This window comes from Anastrepha obliqua, chromosome 1, assembly GCF_027943255.1.
Source record: "Anastrepha obliqua isolate idAnaObli1 chromosome 1, idAnaObli1_1.0, whole genome shotgun sequence".
NCBI lineage: Eukaryota > Metazoa > Arthropoda > Insecta > Diptera > Tephritidae > Anastrepha > Anastrepha obliqua.
In genome coordinates, this window is record NC_072892.1 from 35,415,160 (window position 1) to 35,440,058 (window position 24,899).

Here is a 24,899-nt window from a genome sequence, read left to right on the forward strand (position 1 = left end):
AGCCTTTCTCTTCTTCTGTTACCACCAGTTGGTATCGCATCAAATACTTTCAGAGCCGGAGCGTCTGTATCGGTTCGGACGGCATGACCCAGCCAACGTAGCCGCTGGATCTTTATTGGCTATTCTATGTCTATGTCGTTGTAAAGCTCATACAGCTCACTGTTCCTTCGCCTGCGATACTCGCCGTCGTCATAGTGCGAAGATCCAAACAACTTCATGGAATATTTATCTCAAACACTCCGGAGGTCAACTCATCGGATGTTGACATCGTCCAAAAAAACTGGTTTTGTGAAAAAAATATAGAGTATTTACTTGCTAGTCCAGGGATCGAGTAATCAGTACCTGAGAGTAAATTTTTCATATGATTACAAACAGGTGGTATAAAATACACTCAGAGGCGATTTAAAATCCTTTTTTTCTTAAGATGATACCATATAGAATTTCGAAGTATAAACTTACCTTTTGATCTAACTTAATCCAAACTGCCAGATATTATGTACCTGAAAAAGAAGAAGAGACAGAATTAGGATTTTTGTATTTTGTATTTTTTTTTTTTTGTATCAACGCATCTTAAAGTATAAACAGAATAACGTTTAGAAATTACAACTAGTACAATTAAATAAAAATACTAACGAGCAATTTTTAGTGAACATATATAAAGGGTGGTTAAGTTTCAAGGGCCGGTGTTGATTTTGAATAAAATACATTTTTTTAATAAATTATTGTCATTTCTCTTTATTATGATAATACTAGCGTACCCTCGCCCGCTTCGCTAGACGATAAATTCAATGATTTGCTGAAAGAGAATAAAATTAATACGAAACAAAGCAAATTCTTTGATACAATTTCATTCGAACTTTATTGTAACACTTTTTGGTAGACAACGTTTTTGGTTTTTTCATCTTTCGCGTGAATAATGACGATGGTTTGCCAACTCGTGAGCAAGCTACATACAATTGTCCATGAGAAAAAATTGGGTATTCTAAATTAATACCGCACATTTGTAGAGACTGTCCTTGCGCCTTATTAATTCTCATAGCGAAGGCAAGGCGAATAGGGAACTGCAAACGTTTGAAATCGAATGGTAAATCCGCCGGAATCAGTGGAACTCAGGGTATCAAAATGTCTTCTCCTTTGTACTTCCCTTTCAAAATTGTTGTTTCGATAACATTACCCATTAGCTTCTTCACAGCGAGTCTGGTACCGTTGCAAAGTCGGGGCACATTACTATTGCGCAGCATAATAATGGGTGCTCCAATTTTTAATCGTAAATTATGAGGTGGTAAGCCTGGCAAATCGAGTGAGTTTAAGAATTCAGTTGGATAATTTACGACCTCATCTTGATCAGGTATTTGATCTAAAATAGCTGAATTTATATCATTGACGTCTGTATGCAGCAGGAATCTGCATAAACCCCCATTTAGTTTAAGTTATAGAAAATACTTTGTATTATTCCTACAGGCATTCTTTCTTTGTTATACCTACAGGCATTCATTCTAAAATAACAGTAGAAACATCCGATCTCTGTAACCGTACCAAAAATTAGCATGTACATACATATAATATTGTTATCATATTTGCTTTTCCATCTGTATTTTTCGTTAAGCTAACAGTGCCTGCTTTGCAGATTTGATACTATAAATAAGGTTGCGAAAATACATTGCACCCTCTTCTACTTGGTGCGTGAACAAATCCACATATTGTTTTTCACTCGGAAAAAATAATTAACAGGATTAAGAAAATACTTAATTCCTCAAAACAACGTCCTTATTTTTCCCAGCTAAAATTGCTCTTTCGCTGAGTCAATCATGGTTTTTGTAATGTTGAACTATGTCTGTATCAATGCCTCTTTAGACTGTGCAAAAGTGCAGAAATTGTTAGGCAATGTTATCGTTCCTGTTGTTTTTGAAAAAAGGTTTATTTTTTTTGGTTAAAAAGTGTTTTTTGAAGTTTTGAAAAACACTTCGCTCTAACAAATTTCTTCTCAGTTAATTGCTGAAAATTAAATATTTTGAAAAAACTATTTTTTTTTAATTTAACGTTTTTGAGAAAATTTTGTTCTTGAAAAAATTTCATACTTTTGTAAAAGTTTAAATTGATTTGTTAAAAAAGATTTTTTTCCGCTTTGAAAAACACCCCCTCGAAAAAATGTATTCTCTATTAATAGTGGAATATGAAATGCTTTGAAAACACCATTTTTTTTTTAATTTTATTTGGTTTTCAGAAAATTTTGTTTTGAAAGAATTTCATACCCTTGAAAAAGTTTTATTTTATTTTATTTGTTTAAAATTTTTGAAATTTTTTTTTTGTAATTTTAGAAAAACACCTCTTCGAAGAAATTTCTTTTATCTTTTTGAGGAAGATTTGGTTTTGAAAAAATTTCATGCTTTCGAAATTTTTTTATTTTACTTTATTTCTTCAAAATTTTTGAAAACAATTTTTTTATAATTTTCGAAAAACACCCCTTTGAAAAAATGTTTTCTATGTGTCATAGTGGTATTCCATTAACTTTTAGGATTATAGTCAAATACTTACAAATATCTACGCTTTCACAAATAGCAACAATAAACAAATTTCCTCAAAACCAAAAAATTTACTTTTTTTCTAAAAAAATTCTAAACAAACAACGTAATAAATTTAGAATTTTGTGTTCACGAAAAAACAGTATTGTTTTTATTGTATTAACTGAAAAACAAAATGTTGCAAAAAATCAAAACAAAACTAAATTATTTTTTTGTGTTCATTTGGTCCATATGTTCCATAAAAAGTTGATATGGTAAATAATATGCAGGGTCTGATACACGCAAATTTCCATTGACCATTATAGTGACAAAATAATCGATCACCAATTCCAACAGGATTTCAAAATCAGAGTTGGAATGAGTTGTTGTGTGGTGTACTTCTGAAAAAATGAGAAATAAACGAAATAAATCTAAAAATTCGAATTCTAACTTTATCTTGTGTATGTTCTTATTACCTTTGAATTTTTCCAATGAAGCACCATTCATTTTAAATTTTCCAAGAATTTTTTTTATCATTTCACGTTTCTTTCCTTTTTCATTCGATTCCAACATTTGTTCATAGCCGAAAACATCGTTTGCAAACGCATTCATTTCCATATAGAATTGGTCAAAGAAAGCATTGCTCAATTGAATTGAAACATTATTTTCATAAATACTTAGGACCTTAACTAATGCACCTTGGTACATACCTAACGCATACAAATCCTATGATGAGAAGACTACCAAATAAAGAAAAATCTACCCAAAGTCGGCTTAACCGTCAAACCCCAACAGATCTTGCAAAATCCTTGTAATCAATTGTCAACTAATCGTATATGTCATTGTTTGTTAACCACTTGTTTTTAAATAATATGTATATATTTCTTCTAAATGAGCTTGGAGGCATTGGCCCTTCAATATCACTCTCATTCCATCTTTTTGTAAATCAAATTACTTATTGTCTAACGACAGGTGTAATATTTTATGGAAGAAATAAAAAAAAAAAAAAATAAATTTCATTCGAATCATTTGAAATTTCTGTATACAATAACGAAAAATTCAAAAAAAGTTGTACACATAAAATGAATGTCGATTCGAAACTTACTTTAATCTAAGAATCGAGCAAGTTTTGTTTTGGACAATATTTTGATTTTTTCTTTTTTTTATATGAAGAAAATATTTAAAAGAAATTTTTTTTTGCTAAAAACCTTCCCCTAGTGGATCCCTATAATATGAAAAAAGAACGAATAAAATTGGCCTCGTATCGGCCCAAAAAAATGCGTACAAACGAACATCATTTCATTTTTATATATATAGATTGGTATGGGTCAATTACATATCGAATAAAATATCGGCGGCCTCGGCGGCACACCTTCATCCGATGGTCCAAATTTTTGATGACGCTGAGGCATAATTCAGGTTCTATGCCGTTAATGTGCCGAATTATCTCATCCTTTATCTCTTGAATTGTTGCTGGCTTATCGACGTACACCTATTCCTTCAAATAACTCCAAAGAAAGAAGTCCAACGGCGTCGTTGACGTTTAGGTGTGGTTCACATTCAACATCGGCCCTTGAAATTTAACCACCCTTTATTAAAAAAGGAAAAACTAAGATTCCTCAATATTCATAAATTCATTATGAAGGTATAAATATATAAGGCACAGCTGCTACTGCGTGCCCATCTGGTCTAAAACTGTTTTACGCTTCAGCCGCCGACGATGAGTATTTGGCTGAAGCAATGATGATGCTTCAGCGTTGAAATGTGTACTTAAACGTTGTCTGTGAGCCATGGTATACTTTTTCGTCACGTCAGTGACGAGTAGCATACCAAGATCACGATGGAGGTCGAGATTTCTCACATAGTATGGAGCATTGACGATGTTGCGCAACACTTTATTTTGGAATCGTTGGATAATAGGCATGCAAGATTCGCTTGAGCCCATAGCTGAATGCCATACGTCCAGAGCGGTTTAAGAATTTGATTATATAGCAGTAGTTTGTTGTTCGTTGACAGAATAGAGTGTCTACCAATAAGATAAAGAAGGTTTTTTGTTTTTTAATTCCAGCTCTTCACGCTTTTTCTGCCTTCCAACGCAGTTTAGCATCAAGGGTTATTCCAAGATATTTTGCCTCGTTGACGTACAGTATAATATATTTACGCTGTTTATGTAGACTGGCTTGTAAATTGTTTTTTTCAGGCCGAATACAATGTGCACTGATTTTGAATTATTTAATTTGATACGCCATTTTTTTGCCCATGTTGCAATAGAACTCACCGCTTATTGCAATTTCGTCGTTGTAGTCTCGGTCACTTCTCCAACTGCTAGGATAGCCGTGTCATCTGCAAAGGTTGCGGTAAAGTGTTGCTCGTGAATCGGTAAGTCATACGTATACAAGAGGTACAGGAGAGGGCCTAGGTACCCCCGCGCTTGCTTTTTCCAATGAAGAATAGGCGCTGTCAAGTCTGACACGAAAGTAAGAGCGCTTCAACTTTTGAACTTTTTTGAATAAAACACAAACGGTTTGACTTTTTTAACTAATTTTTTTTTTATTATCGAGTTTGAACATATACATTTAAGTATGAAATTCGATTTCTTTTGCAATCTTTTGCAAGTCCAATCGTTGAACCCAATTTTCGACCACTCTTTTGCATAAATCGGCCGAAATTCCAGCAATTTCGCGTTCAATATTGGCTCTGAGCTCACAAATCGTCGCCGGCTTGTTACTGTAGACCAATGACTTCACATAACCCCAAAACGGGACGGCTTGTTAAATGGACCGTAAAATGGCCGTAATGCTCTTAAAGTAGCAGCAACAGAACGATTATTTTCATAAAAAATTTGCACGATTTGCAATCGTTGCTCAAGTGTGTAGCGTTCCATTATGAAATGTATACTAATGAAGTTTACAAATGACAAGCGAAAAATAAAAAACATTGCGACGTTCGCCCTCCCTATCGGAAAAAAGTTGAAGCGCACCTATTAAAAACCCCTATATCTGCCATCAAGGTAGGAAGAAAGGATTTCGCAATAATTCTTGGGCAAAATCAATTTTAGTTTTTGGAGTTAGTCCGTATGCCAAACTTTGCCAAACGCCTGCGAGTCGTCAAGGAACACCGCTGCGCAAACTTTATTTTCCTCTATCGCACACTCTATGGTTCTAACAACCCTGTGAACTTGGTCGATCGTGGAGTGATTTTTTCGAAAGCCAAATTGGTGCGTTGGAATAACTCTCTTGTTTTCTATAAACGGCAGCATTCGAGTTAGTAACAGTCGTTCAAAAAGTTTGGCCAGCATTGGTAACAGAGAAATAGGTCGGTATGAAGACACAACATTTGGCGATTTTCCGGCTTTCAGAATCATAATTACTTCTGCTGTCTTCCAGTACATAGGAACATATTTTAACAAAAAATAAAAATTAATCAATTGAGAAAGACAAGTAACACAATTATTCGACAATCTCTGAAGAATTTCTGCAGTTATGAGGTCGATCCCAGGCGTTTTTTTTTTGGTTTTCATTTTGAAAATTTCGCTCATTACTTCTTCGTTACTAACTGGCTCAATGCTGACATCGCTCTCAATCCAATTTGACGAGATGTTAATATCTTCAGATCCATCATTGGCATAGAAGGCTTTACGAAGATTCTCTGCGAATAAATTTGCTTTTTGCTCATTGGTTTTTGCCCATTGGGTGTCGTTTATTTTGATGGGTGCTATGTGTTTTATCGGCCGATTAAATGACTTTGCTGCCTTACATAAGGAGGTTTGTGGATTTATCAGATGTGAGGCTCTTAAGAAATCGATTGAAATTATCATTTTTGAATGTCTGAATTTGAACGTGTAGTTGTTTTGTTGTTTGATTGAGTTTCAATTTGTCCTCAGGATATCTGGTTTGCTGCCAACGACGTCTAAGCTTTCGTTTTTTATTTATCAGCAATTTGATATACCTATGATGGGTATTTTTTCTTATTTGATGTGACAGCTTGCTGGGGCGTACTGTTCCATGCTGCGTTCTGAATTATTTGCGTGAATTGAAGCACGGCATCATCAAGGATCATCAATAATGAAGATAATCAAAAATATAAAATACAGACAAATATACAAAATAAAATATAAAAAAATAAGTTGCTCCTTTGTGAGGCATATTTAAATCCTTTTTTCTTGGAAGGGCATTTGAAAAAATATCAATCAGATATACCTTTTTTTTCAAAACAAGTCCCGTATTTTTATTTTCAACTAGTTGAAAATAGCACCAAAAAAGTAGTAATACATCAAAATGCAAGACCGAAAGAGTCTTAACGAAAAAGTGAGGTTAAGTTGCTCTTTATTCATTTGACTTTTCACAAAAAAACAGCCCAACATTTCAAACTCAATTACTACTTTCAATTTAAAGAAAAGTATAGAAAAGTATGTGAAACGAAGTTACAGCAAACGAACTAAATTTTAGACAATAAAATTCAAACATTCCTTGCCAAGAGTTCTCATCATAAAGTAAATAGTTTAGAATCAGCAAAAAAAAAAAAAAAATAACTGCAAATCGGTTGGTAGATTTTTTCTACAGCTCCTCAACAATACGAAATTTGGCAAAGTGCTCAACGCATACAAGGATAAAAATTAATAAATTCTCTTACACTTGAAAATCCCTTTGCCATTCACTTTTTACACTCAAAATCCAAACCATACAAATATTGTTTCTGGCACATTGTCACACTCTGACATTTCGATGAATTGAAACCCGCTACAACCGTGGGTACACATGCACACACATACACAAATATTGTTGTGCTTTTCTGTGCTTGATTGCCAAGAATAAATAAAGAATAGGGGGAAAAAAGTGTGCAATCAAACAGATTTGATACTCAACGAAAGTGACTCGACAAAAATGTTGAAGGAAAATCGTTAACAGTGCGCGCGTTTGTGCTTTAAATTACTTGTAGATTAAAGAAAGTAGAATAGGAGGAATAAAGAGCACTTACTTCCCAAGTAGATACTTCACCTTTGTAGAAAGTAAATACGAGCGTGCATTTCTACAGTTGTGTTGCCCTTGAAAATTTCTATTTATTTTTCGAATTTCGAAGTTTAGGGGAGTTTGATAATTGAACCGCTAAATCGATATTGTCCGAGCTTTAGTTTTCGAGCTAGACTTCAGCTGCGGACACTCTGGCATTCTTTAAAACTTTGAGTTCATCCCCATCGTGCTTAACCAATGTGCACCCTCTCTGGGTCCGAGCGTTACTTTTACCATTCATATTACCTCAAGGGAGGTGTGAGCGGTGTGCAACATGTGCAGACGGGGCATGGCAAACATGTTTCCGGATGGCTTGAAGTTGGACGGAAGTGTTGGTGGTGGAGTAATCTGCGAGGAACTTCCCATTAAGCTCAAATTTAGACTTTCGGACCACTGTAGTATTTTCCAAGCGGAGATAGCCGCAATTAAGGGAGCAGTGGATTGATTGCTTATGGTACTTCCGTAATTACTTCAGAGGTCGGCACTCATTGGAATCAGTGGGGCGCTTCGAACGACTCCCACTCGGGCGCTCAACGCAATGTTAAATTTGGTACCCGTAGGCATCGCAGGCAGAATCGCCGCTACACGTACCGCAATCAGACTGAGGGGCTGGAGCTATAAGCTCAACCTCACTTATGGGCACTCAAGCATCCCTAGAAACTTCGAGTTCATCCTTCTGTCAACGGATGAGTGTATACCCTCGCTTAGTCCAACCGGAACCTTCTCCACTCACATCCCGTCAAGGGAAGAGTGGACGGAGGGCTACACTTGGGGCAGGGCCTGGTGAACTTGTTCACGGATGGATCGAAGTTGAAAAGAAAGGTCGGCGGAGGAGTCTTTTGCTAGGGGCTCCCCATCAGACTCAAATTCAGGTTACTGGCCCACTCCAGTGTATTCCAGGCAGAGGTAGCCGCAATCAAGGAGGCAACTGATTGGCTGCTCAAATGCGTACTAACAGTCAAGAAAGTAAATATCTACTCCGACAGCCAAGCGGCAATAAGGGCCCTCTGGTGTATGACGGTGCATTCGGAATTGGTCAAGGAATGCTTGACCTCACTTTCGACTGCGTCCGAATTCTTTGACATCAGCCTCATCTGGGTTCCCGGTCACAGCGACATTGCGGGAAACTGTGAGGTGGATGAGCTGGCCAGACAAGGGACATGTGAGGTGATTTCCCCGCGAAGGGAGAGAATTGGGATCCCCCTGACTACTTGCGGTCTGCTCCTAGAGAGATGGGCATCGCGCTAACTCAGCGAGCGCTGGGCAAATACTCAAACGTGTAAGGTCGCGAAATCCTTCTGGCCACGTGTGGAACGGAGGCGCTCGGGCGAGCTTCTGAGGCTGACAAAATATCAGCTCTCTAATCTAGTCGTCTTTCCCTTTCACCTCACCTCCTTAATAATGGTATCACAAAGGACGAATTTTTCTTCGTCCAAGTGTGTCCACTCCATGGGCAACCTAACCTAACCTCCGTAATTACTATAAAGGACGTAAATATCCTGCCGGACTGCTCTCTCGACTGCATCCGCATACTTTCATATTATGCTCATCTGGGTTGCCGATCAAAGCTGCATAGAGGGAGACTACTGGGCTGATGCGCTGGGTGGATAGGGCACTCTGGAGACTGTTTCAGCGCGAAATGGGAGCATTGGGATTCCATTGCGAAGCTGTGGTCTACTTCTGTGCTTTTCCGAAAAGATGGTTTTTCGAACAAAATCACCACTCACGAGAATATGATATAAATATGCGAGAAAACGATCCTCGGGAAAAATTATATCTGGAGTAATATCGAAAGGTCGAAAGCGCTGCCACCAAAAAAACCAAAAAAAAACACCAGACATTACCGCTTTTGATAATTTTTTTCCCGATTCCTTTTAAAAAACATTTTATTCATATCTTTTATAAGATATTTTGTTTCAGAATTTTTTTTCAAGTATCTACATGTTTACATATATTTCCCCTATCGTATTTTAAAGGCCTCAATTTGTTTAAAATTTTATCCAGCACATTGTACGTATGTATGTCTATAAGAAACAGCAGCTGAAATTCGCTCCCTGCCCAATGCTCCGTGTCAAATTTTATTTTTGCGCTACACCCTTTGTACACTTTCCTGATTTACTGCAGTTGCCAAATCATGCAAGCCCACTAGCAAACGGACACACCCCCTGCTCTTATAGCCATGTTTCTCAAAATCTACATAGTAGCTGTTGCATTGCACCGTCATGCCACAAATATCGTAGCAAACTGCAACATTTCGCACAGATGAAATTGACTTTTTTTCGGGGGCCGTGCGGAATATTACATAAATTGAGGACACACCTCTCTAAATTGTGGAACACCGCACCTACTACTACCGGTGCATTACTGCCGCATTCGTACTTTGTCAACAGGAATGATTGAATGCAGCGCACCGAGTCGAGCGCATTGTTGTCAACTTCACCAGGCCGACAACAACAACACCAACAATATTAGAATATAAAAAAATGCGCATATAAAAAACGGAATGGGTTCATGAGGGTAAACAATGAAGGAGTGAACATGGATGCATGTGTGTGTGTGTGTGTGAGCATGGAGGAGTACCCTTACATGCACATTCGTTGTTGCATTCTTCATGACATCTTTTATATACGTTTTTTTTATTCTTTAATTTCTACAACAAATGGTAAGCGGAGAATGGGAACAATATCCCATGAAAATACAAAATAGTAATAGTTGTCAGCCGCATACTTGAAAAACATGAAAAAAAAAAAAAATCAAAAACAAATGCAACAAAAATATTTACCACAAAACTTTTCCCCAAAGCGATGTTACGAATTCGTCACTGCGAGCAGGTAAATCGACATTTGAGTGCATGGACGTGTTGGCAAGGGTGGAACTATAGATGGAGAGATATTTTTTGTGCGCTTAGGAAAGAATTTCGCGTTACAAAATTTACTAGAATAAACTCACAGACTCACGCGCGGCTTCACGAATAAATTAAAAAAAAAATAAATAAATAAATAAATATTTTTAATGTTTTTTAAGAGAATCGCAAAAATGCGCAAAAAATCGGTCAGAAGTGTAGACTTATGAGATGGAACAGCAAAACTAAAAGGTTTTTGAAGAGCTCAATTTCAACTTCAAGAATTAAATGCAGATTTTAACTTATTTTTTTATGCAAATCTTTTTTTTTAAGCTAATCGTTTCATCAAAAAATTATGCAAAAAAAAAATTAAATTAAGTTTTTTAAAATTTTTAAAGGTTTTCAGGGTAAAAAAATGGTTTTATAAAGTGTGGTTAAACTTCAAGGGCCGATGTTGAATGTGAACCACACCTAAACGTCAACGACACCGTTGGACTTCTTACTTAGGGGTTATTATAAAACAGTGTACGTCGATAAGCCAGCAACAATTCAAGACTTAAAGGATGAGATAATTCGACACATTAACGGCATAGAACCTCAATTATGCCTCAGCGTCATCGAAAATTTGGACCATCGCATGGAGGTGTGCTGCCGAGGCCGCCGATATTTTATTCCATATGTAATTGACCCATACCAATATTATCATAATAAAGAAAAATTAGAATAATTTCCTAAAAAAATTTTATTTAAAATTAACACTGGCCCTTAAAACTTAACCATCATTTACAAAGCTTAAAGTACAATTTTTTCAATGTTTTTTGAAAGAATCACAAAAATGCGCAAAAAATCGGTCAGAAGTGTAGACTTATGAGATGGCACAGCAAGAAGGGCTCAGTTTCAATTTCAAGATCTCCAATGCACATTTTAACTTATTTTTTCATGTAAGCTAGCTAAAAGTTTTATCAAAGAAATTTACCAAAACAACAAAGAGAAACTAAACTAATTTTTTGGGTATTTAAGTTTTTAATTTTTTTATATATGGAGGTTTTCAGGATCATTATAAAAAATAGTTAAAAAACAATTTTAGCTATAAGAAAATAAAAACCAAATTGTTAAAATAAATTTTTTTAACTATAAAAAAAGTGTATAATTTTTTTAAGGCAAATTTCAACAGGAGTTCCAACAATAACAACAATTTTAAACCATAATTTACGGTAAAGCAGACTCTTTTCCTTTGCAAATTCATTTGTAATTTTCAAAGCGCTGGCGGCACGAGTAAATATTAAATAAAAATTGAAATATAGGTGACTCTTTTTTTTTTTGACCATATCACAAATTTCGGTAGTAACATTAAGAACAAAAAATTCTTTTGGGTCATCCTAATGTTGCTGTAATATATTATTAACATAAGCATATAAATATGTGAGTATATACGTATGTAGGTACACATTTGCGGTTTCGAAACTATGCAACAATAGAAAATCACTCACTTGTTTGTACAGGCTGCATCGACAAATAGTACTAAACTCATTCTAAGCCGCACAATGGACGCTGATGTTGAATGAAACAAGAGGCCTTAAAATACCAGTTAGGCATGCAAGTGAAATGTGTCGGAATGTGCAACGTTTCCTCTGGTAATGAAGCCTATTTGTACATGCCAGCCTCTCAGGTATCTTCAATTACGATGTGAGTGAGGGAGTTTTTGTGCACGCTTGGGACTACGTACATACATACACGCATACATACCTACACCAAAAACCAGCCATCCAACCTACCAACCAACCAACCGACCGACCAAATATGTATGTACATACATACACCAGCAACCAGCTAACTGATGTGGAACAATGTCATGTGCAAGTGTGCAGGCTTCATTGAATTTCGTTCGTGTGTGTGTGTGCATACTTACACAAATGCAAACATACATTGCATTGTACTGCATCTAATGGGTGCATATGTATGCACATAGCTTTCGGTGCCTTGAAATAGTTGTATGCCAAGAATGTACATTAAGAAAGTGAATTTCATGCTCGCCTTCGAAGGATTCACAAGAGAATGAGATTCGAATAAGAGCTTGTCAGAATCTCAAATCACTACGTACATAGTTTTTGTATTTTGTGTATTTTGTGCACAGCTTTGCTCATTGAAGAATGGATGAAGTGGATGTAATTTCTTGAGAGTAGAAAGCAATGTAAGAAAATATTGGCATCAATCTCAATTGCACTGTTTAAAGAGCGAAAGAAGCGCAAATTCGATTAGAAGCATAACTGTCAAGATTTGAACTACCTACAGTTGGGGGCAAAATCGTACAGGAAATTCAAAAAAAAATGTTATTCATAAGCAAACAAATTTTTAGTTAATCGAATTTTACAAAATAACTCTGCATGGGAAGACTGCTTTTGTTATCGAAAGCAAACTGCACGCATTGTTTGGCTAATAAAGTGACGATTTTTTATTTTTTTGCTTATTTTGCTGCTTCTTTTTTGTTGCTTCTTCATTTGATTTTTTAGAGAGTTAAGCAAAAAAAAAAGGTATTTTCATTTCCACTCATCGAGTTCTGTACACTTCGCTAACTTTGAGCGTAACCTTATTTTTGACCTGACTGCTATTTCACACTAAAAAAGTACCAGTAACTCAGTATCTTACAAATACCTATGAAATAATACGTTCAGCTATTAGTCCACAGATGTCGCTAGGAGTATTTTTAAACCTTCCCAAATGTCTTGTTTTTTCATCTGTCATCTTTCAACAATATTCAGTTCATTGTTTGTTACGTTTCATACAGCAATGCATTTTTAAAAAATATCGAATTTCATGCATTCAAATTACGAATTGCCGATTTGATAAGCCAAAAACAACGGCCAAACCAAATCGCTTCGCCCGGAAGGCAATGCTGTGTGTTTTCTGGGATCAGCGTGGTATGATTTGGTACGAGCTATTAAAACCAGGTGAAACAGTTGACGGTGCACACTACCAACAACAATTGGCCGATTTTAACCGCGCTATACACCGAAAACGCCCAGAATATGCCGATCGGCGTCATAAAGTAAATTTTCTTGATGACAAGGTACCGCCACATGCACCGCCACATCGAACAAGAGCGACGCGAGAATTGGTGGAGACGTACGATTGGGAACCGCTGGTACATGCGGTTTACTTACCAGACTTGGCGCCTTCCGATTATGATTTGTTTGCATCGATGGGCTACGTACTTTCCGAGCAGCGCTTCAATTCTCTCGAAGAAGCCAAAAAATGGCTCAATAATTGGTTTGCGGCCAAAGACGGCCAATTCGTCCCATTTCGAAATTGCTTTTCTTTATAAAAAATGCACTTTTTATCATTTAAATCACCTTTTCAGATTAGGCGCATTTTCCTCTCGACAGCTACAGCCCACGGCACATATGTTTTTGGTGTTTTTTCTTCCATATAAAAACATTCGAGCACAAACGAGGTGGCGCAAAATCAACAATTCTTGACACTTGTGAAATAACAGCCGCAGTGTACAAGCAGACAAGCAATGGAGTCACAATAAAGATTCCCATCACTCAAAGTATATAATTTTTTTCTATTTAGCAAAAAAGTTACTCAAAAACCGATGAATGATTAATTTTGTGCCATATTGCATTTTGTACGGAAGAAAAAACGTGACACCCGAGATAAAAAAACTGTCGAATATTGTACTAAATTTAATAGATTAACTGCGTATCCGATTTTTTGTTTATATTTGAATAAAAAATTTTAATGAAAAATTAACAACTTTTTATATGATTGTAGAATGAAATATTGTATATTTTTCTAAACCAAATTATGAAAGTTGAAAAAACCAAAAGGAAAGTAGGCAAAACTGCTAAAAATGTTGTGGTAGTATAGGTTCTTTGAATGCTGTATAACACATGGACTGAAGAGTCCCGGGTCTAACGCATAGATGGCACTAGTTTTATTGCATTCACCTCTTTTTCAGTTAATGCTAACCTTAAAAAAAAACCGTTAAAATTTCATGGTTTTCTATTAATTAGTTCGTGAGTTATTGTGCTAAGAGTGGCGCTACTTGGATTGAAAAGAATTTCGTGTCTTCTTTCCCATAGGATTTCCCATTTCAGTGTTTCCAGGTAGGTTTTAATGGGCTTGGCAACGTGAGGCCGAGCGTACTGTAGAATTACTTTTCATGCCTCTCCGCGTATTTCGGCCGGTTCTCATGCAGTGCTCGGCTCAATCGCATCAATTGAAATCGATACCGATCCCCAGTGATGGTTTCGCTTGGTTTTAACAGTTCATAATAAATAACACCAACTTGGTCCTACCAAATACATAGCATAACCTTCGCAGCGTGAATATTAGGCCGAGGCGACGACGTAGAAGCATGACCAGGCAGTCCCGATGATTTTCTTTTCTTTGGATTGCTGTAATGAATCCATTTTTCATCATCCATCACGATGCGATGAAGAAACCCCTTCCTTTTTTGCCGCTGGAGCAGTTCTTCATAGACGAAAAAACGACGTTCAACATCCCTTGGTTTTAACGCACAAGGAACCCAAGTCCCTTGTTTCTGAATCATTCCCAAAGCATGCAATCGCTTGGACATGTATGGGCGGGTAACTCCTAATACTGAAGCAAACTCTTCTTGCGTTTGACACAGATCCTCATTGAGCAATGCCTCTCATTCAGCGTCTTCGAAGGTTTTTGGCCTTCCTTCACGCGGACGGTCGTCAACATTAAAATCACCGTTTTTGAAGCGTTCGAAATTTTATTCATTGTAATACATTTTTTTTGGTTAAGCTTTAAATTCGGAGATGAAAACTCAATGTTTGTCTGCTTCAATTTAAATATATATGAAGGATTGTCGATTTTGATTATTTTATAACGATCCCAATAGGGAAGAACTCACGACGGACCGATTCACCAGTCTGTGCTGACCACAAACCCAGTCCGTTTTTATCTAAAGCCAATCAGTTAAATCACTCAAGATGACGTTGACTTTCAGAGTTTTAGATATTTCCGTACTCTTAAATGTTTTGGATAATTCATTAATATGGGCATAATAGCAGGTATTACCCTCAAAAATTCTCCATAATACTCATTTGCAACCAAGTTCAAGTTTTCAGGCCAAAGAAGCGCCTACGAGACGCACCAATTCATTCCAAAGAGCATGATTCACGATCTACGTATTGGACGTGTAGTTCGGGAACGTCAACTTTGTTAATGGCATAAATATGTTTCATCGGATTCAATAAATAGAGACTTATTTACTGTACGGTGGCTAGCTTGCGCATGTCTTTTGTTTTTTTGCCTAAATAATAAAACTTTTCTTCGTCATCTCGTAAATCTTTAAACGTCTTCAGCTTACAAAATCCACCCAACATTGCTGGTGCTTCAAGCATTATCCACCTCTTTCTTAAAATCCCTTAAAGATACAAAGCAATATGGGCACGCATACATGAACGAGGCTGTCTGTTGTTCATTCAGACAATCAATATTATTTTAATATCAGAAACAAACTTGAAACTTGAAAGTGATATTATTGTTGTTTGTGCGCTCAAAAAGAACAGCTCCTCATTATTAGGCATTATTAGCCTTTTTTCTTCGAAAATGTAAGGGTAACAACGATGTGATCAAACTAAAGCGCTGCAGAGATTTTATTTATAACAATTTTAATTTTTTATTATTATTAATTATAATTTTTTGTTATTCATAGTATTTTATTTGAAAAATTGAGTGTGCGTGAGCTCTGGTTTTAGCAAGAAGCTGGAGTGGCACATATCCAAGTCCTTCAACATTCTATCATTTCATTGTAGCGCCGTTAAATATCGATGTTATGTCGGAAATCCAGAAACGATACAGGCATTCAGTAGAATATTTTTAACGCTATCGCTGAAATAGGGGCCGAAACTTTCAGAGGTATGTGAATTAGAAAGAAAGGCTACAAAAAGGGTCAACCAAAGCGGCTATTTGAATTAATTTCTATTCCGCGACTAGAAATTTCTAAAAATTGGTTTTTTGTTTTCTCGATATTCTCGATAAAGTATAGAATCTTAAGGATATACTGTGAAATTCTCAATATTATAGTTTCTGCAGCCCGTTAACTAGGTAGAGAGCGGTCCGCGTGCTTCTACACCTCAAACTTTAAACCCTTAATCTCGAAACGACTTTTTTCGGCCTGGTGTTGTCAAAAAAACAAACAAAACAATTCAACCGAATCATCTGAAATTTTAATATGTTGTTCATAACATCAATAGCTATCGCCCGTACTAGAATCATATTATTATTTCAATTATTTCGTTTTTTTATTAAAAAATTGAAAAAAATCCGATTTTTAGAGTGTCAAATTCAAAAACCGCGCCATTTTGTCAAACAAAATTTTTTTATTCTAGTACGGGACTTAGCTACAGGCATACTAATAATATTTTTTTAATTTTGATTAATATTTTTTTTGCTTTTTATGTTTCAGCTAAATAGAGGAGCCAAAATGGACAACACCGTTCAGTTCCAATTTTTCGTGAGGGTCAACTTCAGCGCCATTTTTTAAATTATTAAAATTAAAAAAAAAATATTTTTTTATATAAATAAAGTTAAGTAAAATGCCTAAAAAATTTAAATATCGTTTTTCACTTTTTTTACTGTAAAAAAAATTCCTGGAAACACCCTAAACACCCGGGATTCCTTAAGTGCATGTTTACTTTTTCTAATAAAGCAGAACTTGTGGAAAAATATTTTTCATATCATTTTCAAAAAGAAAGTAACTGATAGCTCGTTTTTCAATTATTTATTCTAAAACCTAAGACATTGCAGAACCTATCACGAAATACCTTATATAATAACAAACATCCATGCTACATCTTGGCACGGAAAAGTGCAAAGGTGAATGTAATGAATGTGTGTATGTGGGTGGGTATGTTTATCATGCATGTGGGTTAAATAATCGAAAGTGAACGCAGGCTGAAGTAAGTAAAATTCGTATATATGTATGTCAATACACACCTTCACTCACCCTATGCATAAGCAAATAGCAAGAAAATAAATGAAAATAAATATTAAAGATAATCCACCATTCGTCATGCTATCAAGTACTATAAGGGATTTAGCCCGAAGCACGTGCAATTTCACAGCTAATATCACTAACCAAAAATTGTTAAACGTTTATTTTTTTTAAAGAAATATCGCTTACTGCAGAAAAGGTAAAAAAACGAAATGCCGAAATGATATTTTTACTTTCATGCATATTTCCGCTACTCCTTTTGGCTTATTTTCATCATACATAATGGTAAGCATTCAATTCCCAAAAGCATTGCACAAATGTGCCACAAGCACCTTTTTCATACCTCCTTGGAGCATAATAACACACACACACCCATGCACACATCCATGCACACACATACACACACACATATTCAGAGTAGCTTATAAAAACCGGCACCGAGAATTGGGACAGCCGCACAGTGGCAAACCATTCAGTTAGGACGATGGCATGCCGTGTAAAAGGATTAATGCGCATATAAAACAACAACTAAGCGGTGGTGTTGCCGGTGCTAGTGGGCCTAGCTCGGAGTGATCCAGATTGCGGTACATTTGAGGGCGGCACATCCAAGTGTAATCAGCAGACGGCAAAAACGTAAGCCCCAACGACAGATGGGAAAAAAGTAAAGAGCGAAAATCTCAAATAACGAAAACGATATTTTGTGCTATCCACCACAACCCCAACTGCCACCATATCATTTTGCTTGCATCATTTCCTCCTGAATCCATCCCCGTCCCCGTGAAGCGAAGACGGTGCTAAAGCGCGCAAATTGGCCTTGAACCGCAAAGTCCACCCCTGCTTCCGTCATGCCCCCTCTGCTGCTGTTTTTTGTGCATTTTTTACAACTTCCGCCATATTCCGATAGTGCCGCCGGAAGAGGTTTATGAAAGGATGGAAAGTGCGCTTTTGCAAAGGATACGCCGTGTTGGTGCTAAGTATTGGAGTATTAACAAAAAGTCGCAGAGACTTATGAGCTAAACAGCTGTGAAGCAGTTATTTATGTTGTCGGTACTGCGATTATTCTTGAAACTTATGCTTTGTCGCTCTTTTGCTATGTTGCCTAATGATTTTGCTCATTTATGTAAAACCGTGTATATTCTTTCAAATTTATAAATGAAAAACAACCGCAAATATGTACTTCGTTAATAAAAACACGAAAGGTAAGACACAATTAAAAACTAAATAAGTTCTGACATACGAGGGTCGTTTGAAAAGTCCGTGTAAAAATAAACACTACTTAGTTGTTTAGACTAAACTTTTTTATTTTTCGACATAGTATCCTTTTAGGCTTATACACTTCATCCATAGCTGTTCTAGTTTGCTGATCCCTTCCGAATAATAAGTCTGAAAAATAGCCATTCGTTTCTGCAATCACCTCCTCGTTTGAGTAAAACATTTTTCCTAACGGTCCTTTTTTCAAATTGGGGAACAAATAATAGTCCGAGGGATCCGAGTGAATTAAGTCTGGAGAATAGGCAGCATGCGATATGAGCTCGAAAATTGTATTCCATTAATTTTGCGCTTCTGGGTGAAATATTATCTAAACTCACTCCACTTCCTCGATTCAAACGAAAGCCAAACACAAAGAAATACACCGAACTGGCTGAAACTTGATGTGTGTTCTTCCAAGAGATGCACTAATCAAAGATAACCTCGATAAGCGCCAGTATTCTGCCATCTCTCTGACTTGCATGGACTTCTCAAACGATCTTCGTATTAAGTTCAAATCCGGTACATGTTGGATATGCAGAAGATAATTCCTTCCCTAAAATTAATCAAACATTTATCATCCTTACTAGCAAAGAAAAGCCGTCACAAATAATTTGATTGCAAAATTTAAGAAAATTTCAAAAAAAAAAAAAAATTATTTTAGCTTGCTATAAATTTTTCTTGAAATGTTCTTTATTCAAACAGGGAAGACAAAAATATTGAGAGCAAAAATCTTGAACTAATCCAATAATTGAACAAAGACCGATGTATAAAAGTCGTAAGAGGGGGAGAAAACACATCTCAAATGCAGCTTTGCACTCGAACACCTGCTAAACGCCTCGCTGCGCATAATTAATGAACGGTTTTTTTTAATAACTTTTTCACTAAATACTTTTATTGCATTTTCTATGACTTTCCGCGAAACTTCCGGTGATAACTACTGGCATTCCTGTCGAATATTCTCCTTAACGGCTAGGATTGTCTGGTTTTATGTTGATGATTGTTGGTATTAACCCCCGCCGAGGAAAGAAGTCTGAGATGATTAAATCAGGCGATCTTGCTGGTAATGACAAGTCACCAAAACGAAAGCGTACGCAACCTGGAAACGCTTCCTTCACAGCATTCATTGTGGCTCGTGCTGCATGAGCGTTTGCAACGTATTGACGAAACCGTATGTTCATCAAGCCCCATCCATCCAATTCCGGCAGTAAGAAGTCCTTTATCATGGCCCAGTAGCGTTCGCCAGTAATAAAGACCGTATTGCCGATGCTGTCCTCAAAAAACTAAGGCCCAATTACTCCTACCGTGTCAACGCCGCACTACACAGTGGCTTTAAATGGATGTAATGGCTCTTCGGGTATCAGTTTCTTAAAAACAAAGATTATACTTATGGTATGTGGTAATCGCGAAAATGCGCTCGCTAGTCGCTCATGATAACTTTCGATACAAAATCATTCATTTCGTTGTTGAGATTGAGGATGGCTACACAGTAATTTACAAGCGGCTTGGGATCGTCTGGTGATGCCCAATTACGTGGCGCGTCGTCTGGTTGATGTTTCTTTGGTCTTAGCGATATCGCCAGCGACAGCCGCGATATTCTCAGCCTGACGACGAGTCCGGCGAGCGGCTTAGCACCAGAATATTTGTCCAGTTGATGTGATAGAAAAAGGAAAAAAAAAACACCGGACGCTCTGTTAAGCATATTGCTGCTCTAGCGCAAAGTTTCGCTGAACAGCCTTCAACTTCAACATCTATGTATCTGGACATTCTCAACACTTAGGCATTCATGAATCGACTGTTTGTCGGATTTCACTTATAGACGTGGGCATTTGAATAGAAATAGTGAAATCTAAAAGAATCTCAATTTTTTAAATGTTTTATTTATATTGATTTTTTTTAATATCCATCCTTTTTTTTCTTTATAAGCAGTGAATACATTTCTCTAGAGCCTTTAGAGCCAAGTGATTTACTGCCTCTCGAAAAGTGCGATGGACGATGTAATTACCTTTCGCAGTATTTCGTAATGACGAATAAAACTAGATTTGCTTGCTTGGGAATATATTTTCTGGCACCCAAAAACCCAATTTGCGCTCCATCAAAAATTGTTGGAATTCGTCTATAAAATGAAATTGCACAATTAAAAAAAGCATAACCATTAAAAATCAGCCAAGGTTATACCCATATTTTACAAGCCTCAGCAACAAAATAATTGTAAAATTTATTTCCGGCCTCCTATTTTGCGAAAGTTACGCCACAAGTAGTGCCACAAATTGCGCTTTTGCGCGAATTTTACTTTTGTGCAATTTCCAAATTCGTTGTGGAGATTTATGTCGCGTTGTGCTGCGCCTGTCGCAACTGCTGTAAAAGAGGGATTATGGCTTCCGGCGTGTGCGCACAGTATGGCGATATGGTATGCAAGCGGCATGCAATCTGAAAACGTCAACGAGATGTCAAAATATCATTTAGTTGAATTTACGACACCATTTGTCGCGACAAATTTGGAATGAATTTCTTTCGTTGAGTGAGAGGATGAGTTTTTGTGTGTGCGAGTGCATTCTAACTAAGTTCAATGTGAGTGTATGAGAAAACTGTGAATTGTTGGGCCATTTCAGCAAGAGTTGGCAATAAAAACAATACGAATTTTCGCTGTACTTGCAACAACCAACACTTTCACCGATGCATTTTCATAGAAACTAAATTCAGTTGAATTCCCATGAAATTTCAGTGACACTCCAGCTGCAATACGGCAAGTCAACTCAGTGGGTAGGAGTGGGCAAAAATTAAGTTTGTATGATATGTATGTGCATGTATATGAATGTATCTCTATTCTTGTATTAGTAGTTTTTGATTAGTGTTTAAATTGTGTTTAAATTATGGTTTGAATTTTTGTCTGGCGGCGAAGAGCGAATTAACACAAACAAATTTTCAGAGCCGATGATACTGAAAATTGCATCTTCTAACAGTTAAAATAGATATTTATTATTATATATTACAGGGGGACAAAAAATAAGTGTATACAACATTTGTTAATGACAAAAATTTATCATTGTGAAAAAACAAATTGTGAAATTTTAATAGACAATGTTGGAGTAACATTATATTCAGCCAGTTTCGAAGTGGCCACCTTTAGCACGAATACACAAGCTCAAACATTTCAAAAAATGTTGGGCTATAGGCCGTAGTTCGTTTACCGTTATACGATCCGTAAAGATGATTTTTTTCCAGCCCGTACCTGCGGCCTGACGTTGGAGCGAGCGACATCTTTCGAGTCTTACTTTCTTGTTTTCATCCGTGAGCAGCTGGCATTTTTGTAGTTTATAAGGTTTAAGTCCAAGTTCTTTTTTTTGCTATAGGGCGAACAGATTCACTATTGATGCCTGTCTCACGGGCAATTTTCCTCATCGAGACCATAGAATTTCGTTGAACTCTTTTTTTGATGATTTTTCGGTTGTTGGAAGTGTTAACAGTTCGTTTTCTTCCTCTTCAGGACGGTCATCTTCATTACCAAACTCTTAAATCGTTTGATTGCACGAGAAACCAATGAACGTGCAATTCCAAGCTTCCGTGCTATCTCGCAGTTAGGTTCTCCTAGCTCATGCAGGGCTATAATAACTGAGCGACTGCTTGACATCGTTATACAGAGTATTTAAAAAGAGCTGGAACAGAAACGAATACTTTTTTTGTACTTCAGAACACACAAAACAATCACAAAATAAGAGCATTCGCTAAAAAAATTTTACATTCATCTAATTGCACAGTGAAGTTTGTATACAGTTATTTTTTATCACCCTGTATATTTAAGACATTAGAAAAATTGTATTGAAAGTTTATGAAATGGTTGCTACAAAAATATTCAGTGGACAGAGTCAATCGATAGTATGGATGTTCCAAGACTTAATCAAAGTAAAATTGTTCGCGAAAAAAGCACCTCCAAGCAAATTATAGCCTGTTTATTCTGAAAAACTGGTCATGTCGCAACTTTATCACTAGAGAAATTAAAACAGTCAATGCTGAGTGGTACTAACCATTTGTTTGTCAGAAATTTTCGGAGAATTGTAGAAAACTAGCCGTCGAAGAGGAATCATTCTTCAACAAGACAATGCGAGCTCATAGGTACGTATCGCCTCACACAAGAAAGTTTTTGAGCACTCAATGATAGAATTAATAGATCATCCACCTTACAGCCTAATGATTTCTTTTCGTTCTTAAACATCAAAAATGCAAAGTCAACATTTTTAAATGCTTGAAGAAGCTGTTGAAGCCTTTAAACAGCTCGTTTTGGAGGTACCAACTTCTGAGCGGCAAAAGTGCTTTAAAAATTGTTTCCAGCGAATGCAGAAGTTGGCTCGTTTTGACTTCCACGGAAAATATTTTGAAAAACAACAATGAAGCCATTTTCATTATTATTTTACGGTGCTTTCATTACTGAGCGCAAAATATAAAAGGCAGCCATGGTACATCCAAATTTGAGTTATTTGTTAACAAATGGTTTTTCATTAAGCGTGAGATGACTTCTTTTGAAAAAAACTCGGACTAAATTTTTAGGAGATTCAAAAGCTTTTTATTCAATGTGAATTTAATCGATACAATTAAATTTTCAATATACTAGTAACATCATTCAAATGTCCTCCACTGTTTCTATTGCAGGCACGAATCCTATGAATCCAATTTCCAAGCACTGTTTTCTACTAAATCGGACGACAGGTCATAATAGGACTTTGAATATTCGTTTTTAAAGCATGAATGAAGTCGGCTGCATTCAAGATTAGACAAATGACTTCAAATAACCCCACACGCGATAATTCAATGGTGTTAAATCGCAACTTCTTAGAGGCCTTTACATTCCACAAGTTCTTGACGAAACTTTTCACTCAATAACTTAATTGTTTCACATGGAGTGTGAGTGAGGACATTTTTATAGCGATCTAAGCTCAAATCTTTTCTTAAAATCAACCAGCCCCAATTGCTGAGAACGTCTTGGTATCGATAAATTCCAGTTTTCAGCAATATTTGGCTGAACGGCACCGCTATTTTCATTACTGCGAGCGGATCTCTGTCTTATTCGTACTTGAAAATTATGTCAAAAAATCGTGCGTTCGAGATTTTGTATAATGCACGGATGGACGATTAATACAACCACAAACTGAAAAAAGTGCATGAAAAGTTGCAACCCGGGAACATCTTTCAGAGATGAAATTGCAAACAATACTGAAAACATTGGAAAACTAATGATAGACCATAACGCACTAAATATGACCGAAACATCATGCAGATTTTCCAACTAGGTTTAGTCCCTCAAGTTACCCAGAAAGGATTGGCAGACCAGAGTCATCTCAGATGATAGTGGCGCCCATATTTATACTGACGTTCCAAAGATGGGCAGTACCACTGGATCGGGTTGTACTTGAAACAATTATTTTTAAATTGCTCCTTTAGACACCCAGACTGGTGTAACATCTTCCAAGCTGAGTTGGACGCTATAGACAAAGCAGCAAAAGCGATAAGACTTCCAGCAAACCTTACCATTTTTGTTGATAATCAAGAATATCTATTATGTCGTGAGATTTGAGTAGCGTTTTTATTTCTAGTATGCGATATGTTTTGAAGGGCTGCCATTCTAAATAAGAATATTCGTGGGTTAGAAGAGTTCCATTTTTGTGTCGTGAGAGTAACGATCAGATTCATCATTGAGGCGACTTGTTGCAAGGCTTGTCTGACAAGCGTCATCATTGTTTCTTTGGGCTGGGGGCTGAAGAGACTCTTGTATTTGGTAGGTTTATTTTGACTACTTGAGGGTATGAAAGCGAATTCGGGTTGTGCTTGACCGGTTGAGTGACAGAGATGAGTCTGCATGCACTTTGTGGCTAGGCGAGAAGTGTAAAGTTCTCATCCTTTGTTCTCAGTGCCGGGTATTTAATCTGTTGCAAATTTTTGTACGCCATGCATCCTTCATAGTTGGCGGCGTGATTTTCCAAGCACAGGACGCATTTTCCGTCGTCTGTTTTGTTTTTACGCGAGCAGTCCGAGGATAAGTGGGCTCCAGCACATTTCATACAAACTGGTTTTCTGTGACAGTAGATTTGAGATGGCTGTACTACTGGCATTAAGCGCATTGGGGAATTTCGCGTTTTGGGCGTGGGGGTTCAAAGATGATTCTCGTGTTGAACAGATACTTCACTGCATAAATATGTTTATTACTTGCGTGCGGCTTCAGATCGACAGTGAACAAAATGAGTGGTTTTTTGATGCTTCTATGATTGATGTTGTAGGTATTTTTGGCTGAATGACCAAGCTCTTTCAGCTGTTGTGAAGTATCGTCTGTGGAT

General features: G+C 36.7%; 1 protein-coding gene across 5 annotated transcripts in view; it reads right to left on the bottom strand.

The window, feature by feature from the left end:
- LOC129242626 (extracellular sulfatase SULF-1 homolog) overlaps positions 1-24,899 on the bottom strand; it is a 283,861-nt gene that overhangs the window by 186,930 nt on the left and 72,032 nt on the right. For 4 of the 5 annotated variants that reach the window (XM_054879425.1, XM_054879383.1, XM_054879417.1 and 1 more), the window contains exon 3: positions 460-500. The gene's annotated coding sequence lies outside the window, so the exon portion shown is untranslated. Of the gene's footprint in view, positions 1-459; positions 501-13,702; positions 13,954-24,899 lie in introns of those variants that run through there. The other variant, XM_054879409.1, reaches the window with a different exon arrangement.